At 38.7% G+C, this 6,000-nt stretch overlaps 1 protein-coding gene across 1 annotated transcript in view; it reads left to right on the forward strand.

Moving 5' to 3' along the window:
* The window catches only part of LOC109920159 (liprin-alpha-1-like), a 117,314-nt gene extending 114,753 nt beyond the window's left edge, over positions 1–2,561 (forward strand). Inside the window, exon 24 of the mRNA XM_048606905.1 lies at positions 1,197–2,561. The gene's annotated coding sequence lies outside the window, so the exon portion shown is untranslated. The remainder of the gene's footprint in view (positions 1–1,196) is intronic.
* The last annotated feature ends 3,439 nt before the right edge of the window (positions 2,562–6,000 follow it).

The following is a 6,000-nucleotide window of genomic DNA, read 5'->3' on the forward strand; positions in this document are numbered from 1 at the left end:
CAGTGGAATTGATGAGGCTCAAAAAAAATTTCCAGTTCAAATTCTGTCAATCCTTTCAGTCAAATAAGTGATTTTTTTTTTTAAATAATGCAGGGTTACAGGGAAAATAACCAACAGCCTTTATCCTCAAAATATGAATTCCAAACTGAGACTTGAATCGAATAGAATTTAGATAATAAGCAATAGTGTGCTACATTCAAAATGTGGCACAGTCTCCTTCCCTGTTTGCTGCAGTTTCATTTCATACAACTGAGTCATGTTTCATCTGAGTTGATCATGCAGCAGATGATGTGTGCACATTCCTTTCTTGTTGTACTTTGTGGATAGAAGCTTTGAGTGAGTGTTTTGAAACAGCCAAGGAGGGTGTTTATCTGTCATCCCTAGTTATCAATGTCACTAACATCATGATAGATTGAATTATTTATTTAGCTGCGGAATTTTGCTTTGTGCAAATTTGTTTTTCTACATAACTGCAGTAACTTAAACCTTAATGAATAAAATGTGAAGTGCTTCAAGATTATCTGAGGTTGTGAATAGCACAAAATAAATGCAGGTTTATTGGAGGAGGGGACAGGGCTGAGGAGGGAAGAGGCGGGTTCAGGGCCAAGGGAGGAGGGAGGCGTATTAACTATGGAAGTAGCATCAATACATGATTACAGTTGTTTACGAGAACCGTGTTAGTTATCAGTATTTTCAGTTATTTACTCATACATTCTGCAAAGTTATTAATATTAGCAGCAATAATGAATAAAACATTAGAAAACTGAGCTGAAAGATGGAATGAGATAATTAAAAATAAATATTTCAATTGTGAAGACTTTGTGCCAATGAAGTTGGAGGCTATTTTATGTTTCAATGCTTCAATTACAATTGTACACTTTATGCCAACCATAAGCGATTAATGTAACTAGTAGAAAATCCACTTTGGAATGAGGTAAATTTGTTTTGCTTTAATTATTTTTCTGAACTGTGTCCCTCGAGTTGTATTTCCTTGATCACCCTGCTCTAAAATTGAGTTCCACCACATTAGCAATGTAAAATCTGTTTTTAAAAAAAAAAGTTCAGTCTCGTCTTGTCCTTCCACTTATCTGACCATAGTAACGAACTAACTCAGCATTTGTATCTCTATTAATGTGGTTGTAATATTTAACATTGTCCAGTTTTGATATTTAACAATGTTCTTTTTTATTTTCTAGTTCACACGCGCTATTTCAACTGATGACTGCCCAGCGTTCAAAGCCTTCATGCAGTAATTGTACATCACGTGAATTGCTGAGAAAGCTGGGAAATCTGTGGTGTGGCAATATGTCTAACTTGGACTTAATATTTTAATACAGAGATTTAAACTAGTTGAACCACAACTCATGAGTACTCTAGATTTAAAATTTTAGAATAAATGTTTCTTACATTTATGTAAACCTGTTTCAATATTGATTTATTGTAGATCTGGCACCTAGCTTTAATCACGTACCCTTGCTTAGAATGCATTTTATAACTATGTACAATTCTTTCTTAAATCAGTTTTCTTTACTCTTAATCATGTTTTTTTTTCTCAAGGAAATGTATCATATGTCTGTATGTATTCATCCCTATGAGAATTGTGGGGGGTTTGTAAATCATTGTGTAATTACTACAAATATTCAGATTTTTTTTATAAAGTTGAGGACAAAAAAGTGGGTGTAATGGCATTTTCATGCTCTTTTCCCAAAAGAAACTGCATGCTGACAGCACCAAGTGTGTTAATGTTGTAGTTAGTCTGAAGTCTGTAATTAAATCCTTTTTTTTTAAGAAACTATCAGTTCTCATCTTTTAAATTGTAAATGCTTGTCCATTTTTTCAGTATGACTAATAATGAATAGATGGGCAGGAGAAGAGGTAAAGCCATATATATAGGACTATTGAGGAATAGGTGGGATGAATGCAAGAGGACAACCTCTTGTTATAACTCCAATGCTATTTCCTCCCTAATTTTTTTAAGTAAAGGCTGGTTTAACCTTTTAGTGGACCAATATCAATGACTGGTGTCAATTAAGACTATTCAACTTAGAAGTGTAAGAAGTGGGGTTCTTTAAAAATAAATAAAATTAAAGCCTTATTTATTTTTCTTGAAATATGGTTTGCTTTTTTTGCAACCCTTTGCTAATCTATAGATACTGTGCATATTCCTTTTTAAAAGGTGACCCATAAATAGGAGAGCGAAGAAATGTTGTCATGGCTTTATAAAGAGTGTTCAGTATTTTTGAGTAACCCACCAATGTGTCAGCTGCAGTTTGTTGGTATTATAGTGAGTTATGTATTGTGTACCAACACATTGTAAATCTGTCCAAAGTGGTCAATTTTTAATGTACGTTGGCCTGAATAATGTACTGTTATTTGTCCAATATTTTGCGGTTCTGAGTTTTTCTCTGCCTTCTTGTAACAAATTATGTACAGTCTATACAATACTTTGAACTATTTTTATCACGTATTTATTGCTTTCTTTCAATAAAATACTTACTTTTATTTTCCACTGCCAATAAACAAATAAAAAGAAAACCACAGTTTTCAATGTGTGGGACTTACGCAATGCAGTGTTCTTGACTTCTTCCATTGTCCTTGGGAATAGAAATGGAGCACTCATCGTAAACTGCATTTATGTACCTTCTTTTAAAATAGCAAGACATCTCACTACTTGACTCTGATACACAGAGATCACACCTAACCATCATCTTAGCCTGTCCTTTGACTTCAAGAATGACCTGCTTCCACGTAGATAGATGACAAGGCCAATGCACAATCTATTGACTTTGCCACAGACAGGACACTGGGTGCTAAGAGGGCGAGGCACATTGGTCATTTGGAGATTTGTGCACTAGGGCTCAATATGTTATTTTTTTGAGAGCAGGTCTTGAGATTTCCACTCGCTCAGATTCAGCTACCTAACAAATACAGAAGGTATTATTACTGACACGTTACGTCCACGTAAATCTCTCAAACGCATTAATGAAATCTATTCTTTATACAAAGAGGAATTGAACATGAAAGTAAGGACTGCTGGAGATCTGAAACAAGCATGTGCCAACAGCATGCCAGAGGTTAGGAATCCTGCAGTAACTCACCTTCTGACTCCTCAAAACCTGTCCACCATCTACAAGGCACAAGTCAGGAGTATGATGGAATAGTCCCACTTGCCTGGATGGGTGCAGCCCCAGCACCCCTCAAGCTTGACACTATCCAGGACAAAGCAGTCCCTGCTTCATTAGCACCACATCTACACCCTCCACTGCTGATGCTCAGTAGCAGCAGTGCATGCCATCTACATGATACATTGCAGAAATTCGCCCACAGTCTTTAGTACGTTCTAAGCTCACGCCTATCTAGAAGAATAAAGGCAGTCAATACATGGGAACACCACCACCTGCAAGTTCTCCTTGAGTCACTCACTGTCCTGACTTGGAAATATATCGCTGTTCTTTCACTGTCACTGTGTCAATATCCTGGAATTCCTTCTCTCAGGGCATTGTGGGTCTACTTGTACCAGAAGGACTGCAGCAGTTCAAAAAGGTAACTCTCTGCCACCTTCTCAAGGGAAACTTGGGATGGGCAATAAATGCTGGCCAGCCAGTGACACCCTACATACCATGAATGAATGACAGTGCCTTTAGCTGTCCTAAAGTTAGGTTCTGAAATTTCTCCCTGATCAGGGATGGGCCATTAGATATAAGAGCAGAATTTGGCCATTCAGCCCATTGAGTCTATTCCACCAGTTGATCATAGTTGATATGTTTTGTTATGGACCAGATCAGACCAGACTCCTTTAAAATATTTTAAGAAGGTAGCCTAGACCCTAACTTTTAATTTTTAAAGGTTGATGTGAAGTGCCATGTTCCAGATGTGATGCAACTGGTCAAATTTAAACAGTACAATTAAAATACAGATAAAAGAGCAATTTAGAATGACATAATGGAGATAGTTCCTATTAGTAATGAACTGTTCCAATATAGTAACATCCCATAAACACAACCCTTGACAAAAAGCCAAATTCAGAAACACATTCTTACATTGCAATTCTCCAATCCAGGAGCAAAAAACATCGAGAAGGTCCAGAGAGAAAAACAGTCATTCACTGAAGCTCCCAACTCTTTTGAGACCACAAAGGCTTCTGCTGCTTAAAGCTAAAAAAAAAAGTACAAAGCCAGGTCTGAGAGCTGGCCACACCCAGGTTGTTTCTGTTGTTCCAACTTTTTAAAAAAAACCCAAGGCCCTGGAAGTTGTTTACTTAAGTCATCGTCAGTAGCCAGTTCTGTGCCTTTACCTTACAACCTTCCTTCAAAATAAAAAGGATAAAATAACTGTCACAGTTTCTCAGCCTAATTCTGCATTTTCCCTGTAACACTTCATCCCTTTACTAATCAAGTACCTGTCTATTTCTGTCTCAATACACTCAATGACTTGGCCTCAGCAGCAACGAGTACCAGATTCACCATCCTCTGTTTTCCTTGGAGTGTCGGAGGCTGAGGGGTGACCTTAAAGAGGTTTGTAAAATCATGAGGGGCATAGATAGGGTGAATAGCCAAAGTCTTTTTCTCAGGGTAGGGGATCCCAAAACTAGAGGGTATAAGTTTAACGTGAGAAGGGAAAGATAAAAGGACCTAAGGGGCAACTTTTTCAGCCAGAGGGTGGTGCATGTATGGAATGAGCTGCCAGAGGAAGTGGTGGAAGCTGGTATAATTACAACATTAAAAAGACACCTGGATGAGTACATGCATATAAAAGGGTTTAGAGGGGCATGGGTCAAATGCTGGCAAATGGGACTAGATTAATTTTGGATGTCTGACTGGTATGAATGAGTTGGACCAAAGCATTTGTTTCTGTGCTGTACAATTGAATGACTCTGGCTGAAGAAACCCCTCGTCATCTCAGTTCTAAAGGGTCATCCTTTCACCCTGACTCTGTGGCTTCAAGTCTTAGTCTCTCTCATGGAAACATCTCCACATCCACTCTATCCAGCCCTCTCGGTATTCTGTAAGTTTCAATTAGATCCTCCCTTATCCTTCTAAATTCCATTGAGCACAGACCCAGAGTCCTCAACCACTCTTCATATGATAGGCCTTTCATCCCCGGGATCGTTCTTGAAAACGTCCTCCCTTAGATACAGGGCCAAAAACTGTTCACAATACTCTAAATGCGGTCTGACCAGAACCTTATACGACTTCAGCAGTAAATTACATTTACCTTCCTAACTGCCATCTGCACCTGCATGTTAACTTTAAGAGAATCCTGAACTAGGACTCCTAAGTCCTTTGTGCATCAGATTTCCAAAGCCTTTCCCCATTTAGAAAATAGTCTATGCCTCTATTCTTCCAACCAAAGTACATAACCTCACACTTTCCCCACTTTCCCACATTGCATTCCATCTGCCACTTCTTTTCCCACTCTCCTAACCTGTCCAAGTCCTTCTGCAGCCTCATGCTTCTTTAACACTATCTGGTGCTGAAGGCGTTTGTGGATTCAACCTGTAAAAACACTTGATCTGTACTGTCATTTTCTCCCTGCTGCTCTTGGCATTGTCCAGGAAATGAGTCAGGTCCCAGACCGACAATCAGGTCAAATCGAAGGCTGTCAGCTTCATTGAGATATTTAAAATGTAAAGTTGCTTCTTCAGGGTGGGTGGGAGAAGGTGTTCTTGGTTGTTTGTCCATTGTCCCAACTCAGAGAAAAGGAGTTGGATTGCTGAAGCCAATTACCTGATGTGCTCAGAAATATGGCCCGTTTAAACTGCTCAATCCAGGCATTAATGTTAATATTTCCCCAAGCCCCACCTTGCTCCCCAATCACAGGCCCACTCCCCTTCCCCGGTCAGCAGAATTAATTTTACAATCTGCAGAAAAATGATCGTGGGGAATATTTCCTTTCTCTTAATATGTTATATTGAGTGTGTATGTAAACCCATGTATATGTTATAACAAGGTGTAGAGCTGGATGAACACAGCAGGCCAAGCAGCATCATAGGAGCAGGAA

The sequence above is a fragment of the Rhincodon typus genome, chromosome 17, assembly GCF_021869965.1.
Source record: "Rhincodon typus isolate 14 chromosome 17, sRhiTyp1.1, whole genome shotgun sequence".
NCBI lineage: Eukaryota > Metazoa > Chordata > Chondrichthyes > Orectolobiformes > Rhincodontidae > Rhincodon > Rhincodon typus.